The 18,088-nt window shown below is 46.0% G+C and overlaps 3 protein-coding genes across 4 annotated transcripts in view; all 3 read left to right on the top strand.

Annotated features, from left to right (window-relative positions):
- The window catches only part of LOC308580639 (uncharacterized protein), an 88,253-nt gene that overhangs the window by 61,384 nt on the left and 8,781 nt on the right, over positions 1-18,088 (top strand). The window lies entirely within an intron of this gene.
- The window catches only part of LOC308579715 (uncharacterized protein), a gene marked incomplete at its 3' end in the record, with an annotated part of 192,928 nt that overhangs the window by 49,741 nt on the left and 125,099 nt on the right, over positions 1-18,088 (top strand). The window lies entirely within an intron of this gene.
- Positions 1-18,088, top strand: part of LOC308580586 (uncharacterized protein) — a 91,258-nt gene that overhangs the window by 32,024 nt on the left and 41,146 nt on the right. The gene's annotated exons all lie outside the window — the stretch shown is intronic.

Raw genomic sequence — 18,088 nt, forward strand, 5'->3', positions numbered from 1 at the left:
CTTGGATTCGTATCGAGATCATTCTATCATTTTTGAGACTGCATCCCAGTACAGCTTTCGCCACTCTTTTGTTGACTATGAGGGCCACTCCATTTCTTTTACGGGTTTCTTGCCCACAGTAGTAGATATGATGGTCATCCGAACTGAATTCGCCCATTCCCCTCCATTTTAGCTCACTGATGCCCAGGATGTCAATATTTATTCTCGCCATCTCATTTTTGACCACATCCAACTTACCCAGGTTCACGGTTCTTACATTCCAGGTTCCTATGCAATATTTTTCTTTACAGCATTGGACTTTCCTTTCGCTTCCATGCATATCCGCAACTGAGCGTCCTTTCGGCTTTGGCCCAGCCGCTTCATCAGCTCTGGATCTACTTGTACTTGTCCTCCGCTCTATACAGAATTCTATACAGAACCCTTTTAGCAGATCTTGAAGCTAGTTTGAGTGGGAGTTTACTTCCTTAGACTAAAGAGTGAAAGTTCCTAGATAAATTATCTTTAAAGACTGAAGTGAACATTTTTCCTAAGATAGGGAGAGGATCTCTTATAAAGCATAGTTAAAACAGCCATAGATTTGATTTAAAAGGAATACAAAAGTGACAATTTTCCTGAACTTGCAGAGGAATAGTAAGCCTAATCTATGCCCCCCCCTTGCAGTTTCCTTTAAAGGAAGCTTACTCGGGAGTAAATTTACCTGGCACAGAAGAAGAAGGAGAAGGGGGGGGAAACCCTGAAAGAGACAGAATGAAACAAGGGGGGGGCATTTTCTAAGAAAAGAGGCCAGGACGTCTTATAGAGACTGATATCAGGAGCCTTACAATAACTCTTCTGTCCAACCAAATCAAAGTTAAAACTGGACTCACATAATTTTCTTAGAAGGAACACCATACTTTCATAGGCATATGCTCAATGAAGTACATACACTGCATTTTAGCTTGAGAGAGCAGTTGGCTCAACTAGGCTTTTGCAGCAGAAACATTAGGTTATCAGCACCTTCCAAAATAAGACTGTAGACTCACAATCTCAAAAGTTGGGGCAAAGCAAGAGGTGGGGTAAACATTTGCACACTTCATTCTCATTTTCTCTTATTTAGGACTGCTAAGTTCCAGCATGGCTTCTTTAGATTTAAATTTTGAAGCAAGCTTGCAGTTTAAACTATGCACACTTAAGAAAGGCAGTCTGCCAGAGACAGAAGGAACAGACAACACACATAACAGACAACATGTAAACATACATATTCTCATATATGTATTAACAGACAACACACATAACAGACAACATGTAAACATACATATTCTCATATATGTATTAACAGACAACACACATAACAGACAACATGTAAACATATATATTCTCATCCTTTAGTTGGTTATTGCAAGGAGTTGGGCCACTACCTTTGGCTTCATTAAAACACACCACCAGTTAATCAAACTGGTAGGGCTCACAACGCTTGGTTGACTGGGTACCCCTTTATAGATGCATGCGTTGCTGTTGTTGCTTTTTTTGCTTTTTCCTTTTTTTGGGGTGTGTGTGTCTGGGATAGGGAAGGGGGAAAGAGAGGGGTTGATTAGGATTGGTATGTCTAGGGGTTTGGTATGCTTAGTACAGGGACGTATAGTAAAGAAGAGAAGGGGCTTCTAGTTGCCTGGCAACTTCCTTAGTGGGTTTTAGAGAGCTCTAGCTATCCGGTTCCTTGCGTTCCCTTTTCCTATTTCCTTATTTCCTTATTTCCTATAACCTGGGGTCTCTTTCCACTCTGCCGGTCCTGCCCAGTTCCTCATGGGCTATCCCTCCTGGCAACCTCCTACCTATCGTCACATCTCAGGAAAAGGGGCCCTACTGGACGCCCGCGCCATGCGGTGCCAGATCGGGTGATCCCTGGATAGAATTTTGAATCGAAAACCCCCCTTGCTTTCGGAAGCGGGCTTACGATACACGTGGTACGTAGCTCCGACCGGTGCGGCTGGGATTGATACAGAAAGCCAGACCACTTCCTGCCCCCTAGCAAGGACACTCGGGAAGTTCGGAAAGAGAGCTCCAACCCCTTGCTTTCAACTGGGATGCCCGTTGCGGGGAGTCGGCAATCTTTCAAGTCGGGTCTCTCCGTCTTACTTTCGGGCTCCCAATTGGTGCGGCTGGCTGGAGATTTTAAGGAAAAGAGATAGAGCTCAGAACCCCCCTTTCGGGTTGAGCAGCGGTCCACGGTCTCTCTCACTAACCGGACCAAGAGAAAGGCAAGAAGGAGCGATAGAGAGGAGGGCAGAGAATTCAGTTGCCAGGAGATTCCACCGCCTTCCCACCAGTGCACTGGATTTTCCTTTTTCCTTATACTCACGCGTCTTCTATGATGATCCCGGGATCGATGAATAAGCCGGCTGGATCCCTCTTTTGCTCCCCGGCTGAACTCCTAGGGCTTTCGATTACCGCCCGGAAGATGGCTGGGGGTCCAAAAGGATCTTCCCAGGCAAAATGGCCCGGAGCCGGCTGAAGATTTCGGGGCCCCCAGTCAGCAGCTCGGGAGAACCGCAAGCCCCACGTTGGGCAGCCAACTGTTACGGAAAAATCTGGGTGCGGGGTTACTCTGCCACCCAGCTCATCGGGCTAAATCCGTGGGTCCCTGCAGAAGAAAAATGAGCTCAGCCGGACGCAGGAGTAAACTGCAGAAGATCCAAGTTTATTGCGCAACAATAAGGCGAGATTGAACAGCGAGAAAGGGGTGACATGAACTTTTGAAACTCCCTCCATGTCCCAGAATACAGTGCAAAATACATCCCAGTTACATCATGAATACATTAAGGAGAGGTTGGGTTACACAGATTAACATATGGAGGAGGGAGGGGGGAATATGCAGAGGGCTGGAGATATGGAGGAGGGAGGGGGGAATATGCAGAGCTGGAGATATGCGCAGATAAGCACATCCTGAGAAGACGTAGTCTGTCACCTGGCATTGCCCGGAGGAAAGGTTTGGCAGAGTGATTTTGACTGGATTACTTGAGAGATTATGGAGGACAGGGGAGAGGTGAAGGAGTCCTAGAGAAATTGAGCAAATATATTGTAGTGAAGAAGACATGCCCCCCCCTTCCGTAACACCTTCCATCACATTTTATACCCCAGTCTCCCTGCTGGCAGTCTGGCAGTCCCAGATTATCTGTATTCACTAGGACTCATCTCCATACTTTGGATTGTCCTGAATACCACCAATTATAGCCTAGCGCAAACCCAAAAGTCCTGCTTGGATGCATCTTGGCTTCCCTGCTGATGAAACTGAGTGTGTGAGGATTGATAATATTTTCATTTATCCCTTTCAGACCCCTAAGTAGTAGCCGTTGCCAGGACATTCTCCTGTTTGCCTCTGTATAGTGCCATTCTTATTTCAGACATTGTGGTAGATTGCAATCAGGGTGGGTTTGATATAAAGCAAATTGATTTCAATCACAATTTACGGTAAATCACTAGTATGATTCTGTTTAAATCAAAAATTTCTGATTTGGTTACACTGTTAGAAATGCATAGACAGATAATTATGAAATCATTCTGAGGTTTAATAAGTTAACTGTCTATATTTGGACAACAGTTCTGGTGTAATTTATTGGAAGGAGAAAAATAACCATTTCCTTAATTACCACTTAAACAATTTATTTAACTAAAACAATAATATTATAGCATGTTGGTTTTTATTTTTATAAAAAAACAGCCAAGCAGACTGAGTTTTAGCTCACATGAAAAACTCGGAACTTACGCCTTTCACCACCTCCACTACCAGCCACCCCTTTATATTGGCTTCTGCATTCAGGTGCCTATTCTGTACAGTTAAGTTTTAGTGCGGTTGTTGGAACCCAGTGGGATTGGGAAGAGGTTGCCAGCCCTGAAGAGCCTTCAGCGTTTGCCTCAAGTCTGACTTGCACAATTATTACACAAAGACCCCAAGATGTGTGGAGTATTCTTCTCACAAGGTTGCACTTTCATTTTTACTGCTTCACACTTAGCTACTTGTGCAGATCTCTTCCACTGCAAACCATCTGTTCATTGAACCTCTTAGAACTTAGAATTCTAAGGGGTTGATTCTGTAGAATCATAGAGTTGGAAGAGACCACAAGGGCCATCCAGTCCAACCCCCTGCCAAGCAGGAAACACCATCAGAGCACTCCTGACATATGGTTGTCAAGCCTCTGCTTAAAGACCTCCAAAGTAGGAGACTCCACCACACTCCTTGGCAGCAAATTCCACTGTCGAACAGCTCTTACTGTCAGGAAGTTCTTCCTAATGTTTAGGTGGAATCTTCTTTCTTGTAGTTTGGATCCATTGCTCCGTGTCCGCTTCTCTGGAGCAGCAGAAAACAACCTTTCTCCCTCCTCCATGTGACATCCTTTTATATATTTGAACATGGCTATCATATCACCCTTTAACCTCTTCTCCAGGCTAAACATGCCCAGCTCCCTTAGCTGTTCCTCATAAGGCATCGTTTCCAGGCCTTTGACCATTTTGGTTGCCCTCCTCTGGACACGTTCCAGTTTGTCAGTGTCCTTCTTGAACTATGGTGCCCAGAACTGGACACAGTACTCCAGGTGAGGTCTGACCAGAGCAGAATACAGTGGCACTATTACTTCCCTTGATCTAGATGCTATACTCCTATTGATGCAGCCCAGAATTGCATTGGCTTTTTTAGCTGCTGCGTCACACTGTTGGCTCATGTCGAGTTTGTGGTCAACCAAGACTCATAGATCCTTTTCACATGTACTGCTCTCAAGCCAGGTGTCCCCCATCTTGTATTTGTGCCTCTCATTTTTTTTGCCCAAGTGCAATGCTTTACATTTTTCCCTGTTAAAGTTCATCTTGTTTCTTTTGGCCCAGTTCTCCGGGCCCAAGACAGAACCCTGTGGCACCCCACTAGTCACTCTTCTCCAGGATGAAGAGGAACCATTGATGAGCACCCTTTGGGTTTGGTCAGTCAGCCAGTTACAAATCCACTGAGTGGTAGCATAGTCAAGACCGCATTTTACCAGCTTTACAAGAATATCATGGGGCACCTTGTCAAATGCCTTGCTGAAATCAAGGTAGGCTACATCCACTGCGTTCCCTTCATCTACCAGGCTTGTAATTCTGTCAAAAAACGAGATCAGGTTAGTCTGACGTGACTTATTTTTCAGAAATCCATGCTGACTATTGGTGATCACAGCATTCCTTTCTAGGTGCTCACAGACTGTTTGCTTAATGATCTGCTCCAGAATCTTCCCTGGTATTGATGTCAGACTGACTGGGCTGTAATTCTTTGGGTCCTCTCTTTTCCCCTTTTTGGAAATAGGGACAACATTTGCCCTCCTCCAGTCTGTTCTCCAGGAATTCTCAAAGATGACTCCCATTGGTTATCAGATCACATCTGCCAGTTCTTTTAATACTCTTGGATGCAGTTCATCTGGCCCTGGAGACTTGAATACATCTAAGCTAGCCAAGTATTCTTGTACTGTCTCCTTAGTTATTCTGGGCTGTGTTTCCTTTGCTGAATCATTTGCTCCAAATTCTTCAGGTTGGGCATTGTTTTCTTTATCGGAGAAGACTGAGGCAAAGAAGGCATTGAGGAGTTCAGCCCTTTCTGTGTCCCCTGTTTACATTTCACCATCTTCTCCTCTGAGTGACCCCACTATTTCTTTGTTCTTCCTTTTGCTATGAACATACCCATAAAAGCCTTTTTTGTTGCTTTTAACCTCTCTAGCAAGCCTGAGTTCATTCTGTGCTTTAGCTTTTCTGACTTTGTGTCTACACGTGCTGGCTATTTGTTTGAATTCCTCTTTGGTGGTTTCCCCCCTTTTCCATTTTTTTGTACACATCCTTTTTAAATCTTAATTCAGTTAAAAGTTCTTTAGATAGCCACCCTGGCTTCTTTAGGCACCTTCCATGTTTACGTCTCATTGGTATTGCCTGAAGTTTTGCTTTTACTATCTCCCTCTTAACAAACTCCCAGTCATCATGAACTCCCTTTCCTTTTAGTATTACTGTCCATGGGATCTCACCCAGCACTTCCCTAAGTTTTATGAAGTCGTCTTTCTTAAAGTCAAGAAATTGAGTCCTAGTATGCTTGGCTGCTCCTTTCCGCTGTATAGTAAACTTCAGAAGAGCATGATAACTCGCGCCTAATGATCCTTCCACTTCTACCCCACTAACCAGGTCATCAACATTGGTTAGGAGCAGATCTAAAATGGCTGTTCCTCTTGTTGCTCCTCCCACTTTCTGGACAATGAAGTTGTCTGCAAGGCCAGTGAGGAATCTGTTTGACCTTATGCTCTTGGCTGAGTTTGACATCCAACAAATATCCGGGTAACTGAAGTCCCCCATTACTACTATCTCCCTTCTTTTTGCATGCTTGGCCATCTGTTCCAGGAAGGCATCATCTATGTCCTCCGTTTGGCTTGAGGATCTATAGTAAACTCCCACAATGAGGTCACTGTTATTCTTCTCTCCCTTAATTTTGACCCAAATGCTCTTCACTTTGGCTTTGAGGTTCTAAATCTTGGATCTCTTCACAAGTATACACATCCCTGACATATAACGCCACTCCTCCTCCTTTCTTGTCTGGTCTGTTTCTCTGAAATAGATTGTATCCCCCCATTATTACATTCCAATCGTGGGACTTATCCCACCAGGTTTCAGTGATGCCTATTATGTCATATTTAGTTTGCTGTACCAAGAGCTCAAGCTCATCTTGTTTATTTCCCATGCTTTGCGCATTAGTGTACAGACATTGAAGTCCATTAATCATTCCCCCGTGTCTCTCATTTAAGGATTTTTTCCTCCCACCACTAGGTCTGCGTGCTTGACATGGGCATGTCTGGATCACAGATTTCTGCCCAACACCACTCCTCTTCCGGGACATACCTGTGATGTTTTGATGACACTGTGAGAATGTGTTGTGGGAACTATTAAAAACTCATGTCATCTTTGTTCTGGACATATTATTTTTTGCTCTTCTTAGAGATTGAGACCTTTGTTGCAACAAATAAACGATCAGTCCTTCTGGCCACTGATTTCCTTCCTCATTGCTTGCCTCCCATCTCACGTTTTCTGATCAATCCAGCATCCGCAGGGCTAGACTCCAGCAAAGTTGGAAAGCTCCGCCGGGGCTGCTGCTTCTGTCTTCTCCGGCCAACGCAGCCTCCTGCCCTGCCCTGGCACCTGGCTGGAGAAGCCCAACTGGGGCTATTGGGACGACAACTGGGACAGGTAAACCCAAACATCTTCAGGCCTCTTTGTGGGCAGGCCAAAATCGCTCATTTCCCCCCGAAATATAGTCCGGCCCCCAACAAGGTCTGAGGGACAGTGGACTGGCCCCCTGCTGAAAAAGTCTGCTGACCCTGATCTAGTAGATCCATTGTTGTAACCATATCAAAAAAGTATTTGGTATTTTACCTTCTTTTGAGACACAATCCCTCAGTGTTCTGTCATAGTCCAGTGATACTACTCCCTTAAATTCGCCCGTAATAATTATATTTCTACCATAAACCTCAGACATACTTTCCTCCAATAGTTGGAAGAAATCTCATGTGAAAAGAGGACTTCCGGGGTGGCGCCACCGGCAATGGCGGACTCCCTCTGAACTGGAGGGACTGGCTCCGCGGTAAACAGGGTCTTCTCCGCTATGGCGAAGCGGGGACCCTTTTAAAATCACATGCGGATGAAGCCTGTGACCATGGGACTCGGCGGGCACCTCTAGCGCCCCCCCAATCAGCTAAGGAGCCCACTAACGGGCTCCGAAGTGAGGAGGGGGAAGCGGCGTCGTGCTGTGTCAATCGCTATTTCCATGGAGCGAAGCCGCATAGCTGTTGCCGGAGAGCGCTGCCTTTTTCCTGGGACAATTTGGACTCTAAAATAAGCACCTGTGAGTACCGAGAGTTTGAACAATTGGATATCAAACAAAGATTTGTGAGTAGGGCAGAATCGGACTTTAAAAAACTTAACTTGAATTTGGTACGGAACGGAAAGGGCTAAACAGGAAGTCACTCTTCCGTTCTTTTGTAAACAGAACAAAGCAAAGGCAATTTAAACTAGAGCTTAGAAAATCGTTTTTAAAAGATTGGATTTCAACATTTTAAATTGTGAACCTTTTTTGGGGGGGGACTGTTTGAAGTGATTTTAATTTTCCTCCGTCCTGACCCTGGAGCGGGGTGTCAGGACTGACGTGGAAGTTCATTGACCAAAGACAACTGCTTTTTGACAGATAGTTAAAAGAAGAGAAATTTTGCGATTCCACTGCTCCCTTTTGCATTTTAAAGGAATATATATGGACAAAGTATCTCAAAAAAGGAAATTCTGTAGCAAGAATAAACATAAGTCTTCCCCCTAGGGGAAGCTTGTGAAATTGTAACTAACTCCAAGGAAGCGACATCTGTTACAGAATAACCGTGGGAACAAGTACGTGACCTTGTAGGACAATGCATTCAGAAGCCTTGTTGTGTGCTTTTTACAAAACAAATGCTCTGCTGGAAGAATTACATGAAAAGGTGAACTGGATGGTGACTTCGACTAGAAATCTTTCAACAGGCAGTGGAACATTTTGACCAGACAGTGGGAAAACATGTGGAGCCCACTCAGGATTTAAACCAGGAGTGTGTTTTGACAGAACAGGAGGTTGTGGCATTAAATCAGGAGTGTGTTTTGACAGAACAGACCCAACAGGAGTATGATCTTTTGGATTGTACAAATGAATTTGAAAAGCCAGATCTGGAAAGGAAAAACTTGGTGTGGTTTGGAAATGGGGGGCTGGATTGACCCCCCTATGTTGGGATGTCTGGACTTTATAAATATGGTAATGGGCTGCGAAATGTTCAGGATTACGGAGGCTCTCAATTTTGGAGGGCCCTTGAAACATGCTTTTAAATTCTACATGGAATGCAGCGACGATTACGGAAAAGGGTCTGATCTGTCGAGAAGGGTTAAAAACATTGTCAAGTGGGAGCTACCACGAGCAAGAGACATTGTCAAGCTGGAGTTACCACGAGCAGGAGATAAAGGGAAATTACAGCTATAAATATGAAGAAGAGCCGCGGAAGGGCCATGGAAGTGACTTGAGGGCCTCGGACATAAGGATACCAGGTTAATGGGCTAGTCTGATGAGAATAAGGACTGACAAAACCCGGAACCAGGAGGAAGGGACGTTGGAAAAAAATTGGATTTGTTTGTACCTTTCTTTTTTTTATTACTAGAATGTTTTATAAAGTTGATGAATGATAGAAAAAATGTTGGAAGAAATTACCTGGCTTTAGCAAAGATGCTTAAAGAATTATGAAAGAATATTATGATTATAAGAAGCTGGTAAGGTTAAAACTTAAGTTTTAAATTTTAAGGTTTATTCTATTATAGAAAGATAGGATCAAAATAGTCTAGGGTAATGTAATGACAAAATTTTATGAAACATGGAATGGAAAGGATTTGCTGGGATAATTAATAACTAGGATACAAAGGAAGGGAGGAGGAGGAAGTCTAAGAAAGAAGGCTATGACAGTTAAGGGTCTGAAAACAATGAATTTGTTTTAAAATATTTTTAAAGGTTAGGGTTTTTTGTATTTTTGCCACTTTTTTGTTTTCTTTTTATTGATTTTTTTCTTCTTTTTTCTTCCTTTTTCTACAGTGGGAAGGGGTTTGCTTTTTTCTTTTTACTCTGTTAATTATTTTTATTTTCTGTATTTCCTTTTGATTCTACTTTGTTTGTTTTTTCTTTTGTAATATATTGAAAACTTTAATAAATATCTCATTAAAAAAAAAAGAAATCTCATGTGAAAAGTGGCTCTGAATCTGAAAGTCCCAGTCCCAAATCTTAATCCTGCCACCCTAAGATATTATAAGCAGGCCCCACATACCTCTTTCCACCTGCAATAGGGAGGTTAGAACAACACTTAATACCCTGCAGGGATCACAAGAGCCAGAATTGCTTTGCATTCACAAATGCTATGTGAAATATCACTAGTGAACAGAATAATTCAAACAAGGAAACCAACAACAGTATTAAGAGAGAGAGAAACTGGATTTGAAATGACCCAACCACAAGATGAGAAGTCTCCCTCCTAAATGAGGGAAGGGGGAGGCATGGGGGGGGGGCTTTTGAAGTCTCCCTGCTGGCAAGGGAATCCCAGAGCAAGGGCGCCTCTGTCTGTCTGGAGTCCCTCACTGCCTCATCTCCAGCAGGAAGGGAGGATTTCCAGACTGGGACCCTTCACTCTTAGGGGGAGGTGCTGGGGCCTGGGCAGCTGGATGGATGGATGGACATCAGCCTGCAGAAATGCTCCCCCCCCTTCCTCTCCCAGGACTGTTGTGGTCTTGCATGGGAGTGACAAGGCCACACTCAAGGACACCTCTCCATCCAGGGGGGGGAGGGGCTGGTGTTTGAAGCTGGGCTGGGCTGTCAGGGGGCGAAGCCCTTGCTCTGCCTGCAGAAGGACCCCGGCGGAGGGCTTGGCCTGCAGAAGGAGGCCCAGAAGGAGACCCTCCCCCCCCGGCCTCCACTGGCCCAGTTGGGGGGGGCGGGGGCCGGGTCCCCATGGAGCCCCCAGAGCAGGAGCCCCCAGGCAGCGCCGCCCCCTCGCCTTCCCCTCCGGACACAGGGAGGGGGGGCTGCTCTTGAAGACGTGGCTCTAGGGACACGCGCGTCGGGAAAGGCGCCGGAAGTGGCGCTGGGAAACGCGCCGGAAGTGGCCAGAGAGGGAGAGGAGGAGGAGGAGGGGCGTCGCTGAAGAGCCCCCCCTCCCCCCGCCGCCCCCCCCGCCGCCCTTTCTCTTGCAGACAAGGAGAGCGGACTAATCCGGAGCCAGGGAGGCGGAGGACCAAGAGGTAAAGGGGGAAGGAGAGAAGGAGGGAGGAGGAGGAAGAGACCCCCCCGCAAGGAGAGCGCCCTCCCTGGGGCCCGTCGACAGGGGCCCCGATCCAGGCCCCGACCCAGGGGGGGGGAAGGGGGGACCCCAGACCTGCAAGGTCTCCTGGGCAGCAGCAGCAGCAACAGCCCCGCCAGACTCCCCTTCCTCCTTCCTGGGGGGCCGAGAGAGGGAAGGGGAAGGAGGAGCCCAGGCAGGGCTGGGGGTGGGGCTGAGGCCCCCCATTCTCCCTGGGGGCGCCTGGCTGGGGAAAGGGAGAGAGGGAGTCCAGGGAAGGGTTAATGGAAAAGGGGGAGGAGCCTCGACACAGACCCCGCCCCTTCCAGCACCTCATTCTCCCTGGGGTCGTGGGGGGCCTGGCTGGGTCCCCAAGAGACCAGCTGAGCTTGTTCTGGGGATGAGCTTTCGTTTGCATGCACACTTCTTCAGATTGGACAATTTTCTACCTGAAATTTGGGAAACACTTTCTCTTTCCTCGCCATAATATCTCTTTCAAACTGTGAACTTTCAGTCCAAAAACCTCTCCCTTTATCTTGTCCAAACAAGATGATTTGATGGTATTGAAACCAATCTGCCACCACACCTCCCACCTCATCCTGTTTATTCAGTTTTATTTCTTCTTCCGAAAAGTCCAAAAGATCTCTGTAAGTTGCCCATTGCTTCTTCCCTATTCCATTTTTTAAAAAGCTGTTGCTTTTGTGGGTGGAAGCCAAAGAGGTGTTTTTCATTCCAGCAGATTATTATATTTATCCCATACTGTAAAAAGGATTTTCTGAATAACCTGATTCATAGAGCTCTTGTGTCTTTTAGTTTTATCATGCTATAAATAAGCGTGCCAAACAAACATATTCTTACGACCTTTGTTATAAGAAAAAACCTGCTCCTTTCCCCTTATGGGGTATCCAAGAGCCCATATGGTCCTTAAGTGGGTTCCATATTGGTAGGAGAAAATAACAGAGGCCAACCAGAGTATACTGAGAAGCAAAGGGGCTAGTAAGCCTGATCTTTATTACCCTGTTGCAACAGTGTCCCCCCCCCCCCTCACCACAACCAGGAGGGAGGTGTGCAAGGCCTTATGTAGTCTTTAAGGTGCTACTGGAAGGAATTTTTTTTGTTTTGACTATGGCAGACCAACACGGCTACCTATCTGTAACTCCACCTCCATCGTTCAACCTGGACACTGAGATCCAGCGCCGAGGGCCTTCTGGCGGTTCCCTCATTGTGAGAAGTGAGGTTACAGGAACCAGACAGAGGGCCTTCTGGGTAGTGGCGCTTGCCCTGTGGAATGCCCTCCCATCAGAGGTCAAGGAAATAAGCAGCTATCTTATTTTTATTTTTAAAAGACATCTGAAGGCAGCCTTGTTTAGGGAAGTTTTTAATATTTAATGCTGTATTGTTTTTAACACTCGATTGGGAGCCGCCCAGAGTGGCTGGGGAAACTCAGCCTGATGGGCAGGGTATAAATAATAAAATATTATTACTATTACTATTATTATTAGTTTGTGGTGCTCAATGTTTAGGTATAGTAAATATTAGGATTTAAATAGAACTTGTGTGTTATAGCGGGGATATGTTATAAGATGGTCTCAGTGTATTTTAGAAAGTCTAGGAAGGTCTAGGAAAGGGTCACCTGCTTCTGAGCATCATAAATGAGCGTGGAAAGAGTTAATATCATAAACCTACTGGAATCGGCCCCCACCCTCTGTAACAAGCAGCTGTAGTGCTCATGAAAAGTTGGGCACACGACCCAGAAAGCTGCCTGGCTCCATCCGTCTGAAGGCGGAGATATGTACCACACGCCATAGGCAAATTCGGCTGGACTCACCATGGGAAAGTAGAAGGGGCAACCAAGGAAGGGGGAGACGGCCAAAGAAACCTGCTCTCACACAAGTGCCCCCCCCTGCCAATTCCGTAACATTAGCAAAGCCCAAGTTCAAACACCAGCCCCTATTTAAAAGAGGCCCCCGTAATTTTGACACTGGACTGCCCTTTAGGGTTGCCGTAAGTTACTCTCCAGGGACGCGGGTGGCACTGCGGGTTAAACCTCAGAGCCTAGGCCTTGCTGATTAGAAGGTTTTAATCCCCGTGACGGGGTGAGCTTCCATTGCTTGGTCCCTGCTCCTGCCAACCTAGCTGTTCAAAAGCAGGTCAAAGTGCAAGTAGATAATTAGGTACCACTCCAGCGGGAAGGGAAACGGCGTTTCTGTGCGCTGCTCTGGTTTGCCAGAAGCGGCTTAGTCCTGGCCACATGACCCGGAAGCTGTACGCCGGCTTCCTTGGCCAATAAAGCAAGATGAGCGCCGCAACCCCAGAGTCGGCCATGACTGGACCTAATGGTCAGGGGTCCCATTAGCTTTAAGTTACTCTCTAAGTCCCAAAAGTGTGTAGCAACTCCAGCCTACTTTGCAGGGCTATTGTAACAAGGACATCCTACACCTCGGCCCTGCCTCCCCCCCCCCCCGTCGGGAAATGGGTGTGAAACTGACAGGACCCCCCCCTCCCAGCAAGTGATTAAAAGAGATGAAGGGGGAATGTCACCTTCCTGCCCCGGAGGACTTTTTCGGAGGTGGGGGTGGGTCTCTTTCCATGCTGTCTCCGGGGATCGAACCCGGGACCCTCTCAGGAAAGAATCAAGAAAATGGAGCTTGTTTGGAAGGAGAATTTGTCTGTCCTGGGAGGGAGGGGCCACTCATTCCTCCCCCCCCCCCGGTCAGTGAGCTCCGCTTCCTAGAGAGGCAGGGAGGTTTGGAGGGGGCAAGGGGGAGGGGAGGAGCCTGATCCACATTCCTGGAAGAGGAGCAGCTCTGCAGAGGAGGAGGGAAAAGAGGTGCAAAATATATCTATATATTGGGGGGGGGAGAGAGACTGGGGAGTCCATGGAAGGGTTAATGGGGGCGAGAGAGGCCGGGATGGAGACCTCCCCCCCCCCCAGTCTCCCTCCTGGGATGAGGAGAGATTTGGGAGGAAGGCTGAGCTGGCCAGGGGGTCCTCTGGGGAAAGGGGACCCTTGGAGGTGGAGGGAGGAAGGGGAAAAAGTGTACATTCAGGTAGACACACCACTGGTTTCATCTTCTTTATTTTCTTCCCCACAATGGATGTTTGTTGTTGTTTAGTTGTTTCGTCGTGTCTGCCTCTTCGTGACCCCATGGACCAGAGCATGCCAGGCACTCCTGTCTTCCACTGCCTCCCACAGTTTGGTCAAACTCATGCTGGTAGCTTCGAGAACACTGTCCAACCATCTCGTCCTCTGTCGTCCCCTTCTCCTTCTGCCCTCCATCTTTCCCAACATCAGGGTCTTTTCCAGGGAGTCTTCTCTTCTCATGAGGTGGCCAAAGTACTAGAGCCTCAGCTTCAGGATATGTCCTTCCAGTGAGCACTCAGGGCTGATTTCCTTCAGAATGGAGAGGTTTGATCTTCTTGCAGTCCCATGGACTCTCAAGAGTCTTCTCCAGCACCAGAATTCAAAAGCATCCATTCTTCGGCGATCAGCCTTCTTTATGGTCCAGCTGTCACTTCCATACATCACTACTGGGAAAACCATAGCTTTAACTATACGGACCTTTGTTGGGAAGGTGATGTCTCTGCTTTTTAAGATGCTGTCTAGGTTTGCCATCGCCTTTCTCCCAAGAAGCAGGCATCTTTTAATTTCGTGGCTGCTGTCACCATCTGCAGTGATCATGGAGCCCAAGAAAGTAAAATCTCTCACTGCCTCCATTTCTTCCCCTTCTATTTGCCAGGAGGTGATGGGCCCAGTGGCCATGATCTTCGTTTTTTTGATGTTGAGCTTCAGACCATATTTTGCACTCTCCTCTTTCACCCTCAATAAAAGGTTCTTTAATTCCTCCTCACTTTCTGCCATCAAGGTTGTGTCATCTGCATATCTGAGATTGTTGATATTTCTTCCGGCAATCTTAATTCCGGCTAGGGATTCATCCAGCCCAGCTTTTCGCATGATGAATTCTGCATATAAGTTAAATAAGCAGGGAGACAATATACAGCCTTGCCGTACTCCTTTCCCAATTTTGAACCAATCAGTTGTTCCATATCCAGTTCTAACTGTAGCTTCTTGTCCCACGTAGAGATTTCTCAGGAGACAGATGAAGTGATCAGGCACTCCCATTTTTTTAAGAACTTGCCATAGTTTGCTGTGGTCGACACAGTCAAAGCCTTCTGAATAGTCAATGAAGCAGAAGTAGATGTCTTTCTGGAACTCTCTAGCTTTCTCCATAATCCAGCGCATGTTTGCAATTTGGTCTCTGATTCCTCTGCCTCTTCTAAATCCAGCTTGCACTTCTGGGAATTCTCGGTCCACATACTGCTTAAACCTGCCTTGTAGAATTTTAAGCATAGCCTTGCTAGCGTGTGAAATGAGTGTAATTGTGTGGTAGTTGGAGCATTCTTTGGCACTGCCTTTCTTTGGGATTGGGATGTAGACTGATCTTCTCCAATCCTCTGGCCACTGCTGAGTTTTCCAAACTTGCTGCCATATTGAGTGTAGCACCTTAACAGCATCATCTTTTAAAATTTTAAACAGTTCAGCTGGAATACCATCACTTCCACTGGCCTTGTTATTTGCAGTGCTTTCTAAGGCCCATTTGACTTCACTCTCCAGGATGTCTGGCTCAAGGTCAGCACTGGGGTGTACGAGACATCCATACCTTTCTGGTATAATTCCTCTGTGTATTCTTGCCCCCTCTTGATGTCTTCTGCTTCTGTTAGGTCCTTACCACTTTTGTCCTTTATTATGGTAATCTTTGTACAAAATGTTCCTTTCATATCTCCAATTTTCTTGAACAGATCTCTGGTTTTCCCCATTCTATTGTTTTCCTCTATTTCTTTGCATTGCTTGTTTAAGAAGGCCTTCTTGTCTCTCCTTGCTATTTTTTGGAAATCTGCATTCAATTTCCTGTATCTTTCACTATCTCCCTCGCATTTTGCTTGCCTTCTCTCCCCCGCTATTTGTAAGGCCTCGTTGGACAGCCACTTTACTTTCTTGCATTTCCTTTTCATTGGGATGGTTTTCGTTGCTGCCTCCTGTATAATGTTACGAGCCTCCATCCATAGTTCTTCAGGCACTCTGTCCACCAAATCTAAATCCTTAAACCTGTTCCTGTTTCCTGCTTGGCAGGGGGTTGGACTCGATGGCCCTTGTGGTCTCTTCCAACTCTATGATTCTATGATTCTATGATTCCTCACTTCCACTGTGTATTCATAAGGGATTTGACTTAGATTGTATCTTACCGGCCCAGTGGTTTTTCCTACTTTCTTCAGTTTAAGCTTGAATTTTGCTATAAGAAGCTGATGATCTGAGCCACAGTCAGCTCCAGGTCTTGTTTTTGCTGACTGTATAGAGCTTCTCCATCTTTGGCTGCAGAGAATATAATCAATCTGATTTCGATGCTGCCCATCTGGTGATGTCCATGTGTAGAGTCGTCTCTTGTGTTGTTGGAAAAGCGTGTTTGTGATGACCAGCTTGTTCTCTTGACAGAACTCTATTAGCCTTTGCCATGCTTCGTTTTGATCTCCAAGGCCAAACTTGCCAGTTGTTCCTTTTATCTCTTGATTCCCTACTTTAGCATTGCAATCCCTTATGATGAGAAGAACATCCTTCTTTGGTGTCACTTCTATAAGGTGTTGTAAGTCTTCATAGAATTGGTCGATTTCAGTTTCTTCAGCACCCGTACTTGGTGCATAAACTTGGATTACTGTGATGTTAAAAGTTCTGCCTTGGAATCATATCGAGATCATTCTGTCATTTTTGAGATTGCATCCCAGTACAGCTTTCGCCACTCTTTTGTTGACTTATGAAGGCCACTCCATGTCTTTCTTGCCCACAGTAGTAGATATGGTGGTCATCCGAACTGAATTCGCCCATTGCCGTCCATTTTAGTTCACTGATGCCCAGGATGTCAATATTTATTCTTGCCATCTCATTTTTGACCACATCCAACTTACCCAGGTCCATGGTTCTTACATTCCAGGGTACTATGCAATATTTTTCTTTACAGCATTGGACTTTGCTTTCACTTCCAGGCATATCCGCAACTGAGCGTCCTTTTGGCTTTGGCCCAGCTGCTTCATCAGCTCAGAATCTGCTTGTACTTGACCTCCGCTCTTCCTCAGTAGCATGTTGGACGCCTTCCGACCTGAGGGGCTCATCTTCCAGCATCATAACTTTTATATTCCTGTTGTCTTTGTCCATGGAGTTTTCTTGGCAGGGATACTGGAGTGGCTTGCCGGGTCCTGCTCCAGGTGGATCACGTTTGGTCAAAACTCTCCACCATGACCTGTCCATCTTGGGTGCCCTGCACGGCATAGTTCATAGCTTCTCTGAGTTATTTAAGCCCCTTTGCCATGGCAAGGCAGTGATCCATGAAGGGGACAATGGGTATTATTCACCTTTAATACTCACCTTTTTCAGTGTCACACATATTTTTATCTTGTGATCTTCAGATAAGAGAGGTATACAAATGTAATAAATAATTCCCAGTTGGAGCAGAGCTAGAATATCCAGAAGCCCTAGGTCACCCACGGCAAAGGAGGAAGAACAGTGAGAGAGGCCTGGACAGGGAATCTCCGCTAAGATAAGCCAGTGTCAGGAGGCAGGTGCAAGACCTGGTGGCATATAATTATTATAAATCATAATTGGGGTGGGTGTCTCAATCTGGCCTTCCCAGCAGTCAGGCTCCAGCTGCTTTCCTTCTGCATCTCCAGCTCTCTCCATTCAAGAATGCAAGGCTGAGAGATGGAGGTCCAACCCCAAGAACATTCTCCAACTGAGCACTCCTTCAACCGACCACAAGCACCAAGCCTTGTCACTAGACATATATGGGTCTCCCAAAATGGTCAATATGGACATCCTGAGGCCAAAGGGACTGTGCAGGTGATGAATAAAGATCTAGAGGTCGAAGGGGACAAAATGTGGCCCAAGGGGTGGAGGATTATAGTGCAGAAGATGAAGAACTTCATGATGAATTTAGGACCCTGATAAATAGTGGGCAGGTTCATGGAACATAGAGCAGCTCCCTTTCCTGTGAGAAACCATTTTTTATAAAACATAAACCCCCACAGTTCAACCGTTTTGTAAGATAATGCTGCTTCATTAACAATAATTAAGGGCTATAAAAGGCTGATGATGCATGACCATTATTTTACATTATTTCATTTGCCTTTCCTAAACATTTGGAACATATGGAGGACAGGAGAGATTGTACAAGACGTTAAAATAA

Source organism: Podarcis bocagei (genome assembly GCF_964188305.1).
Source record: "Podarcis bocagei genome assembly, chromosome: 2".
Lineage (NCBI taxonomy): Eukaryota > Metazoa > Chordata > Lepidosauria > Squamata > Lacertidae > Podarcis > Podarcis bocagei.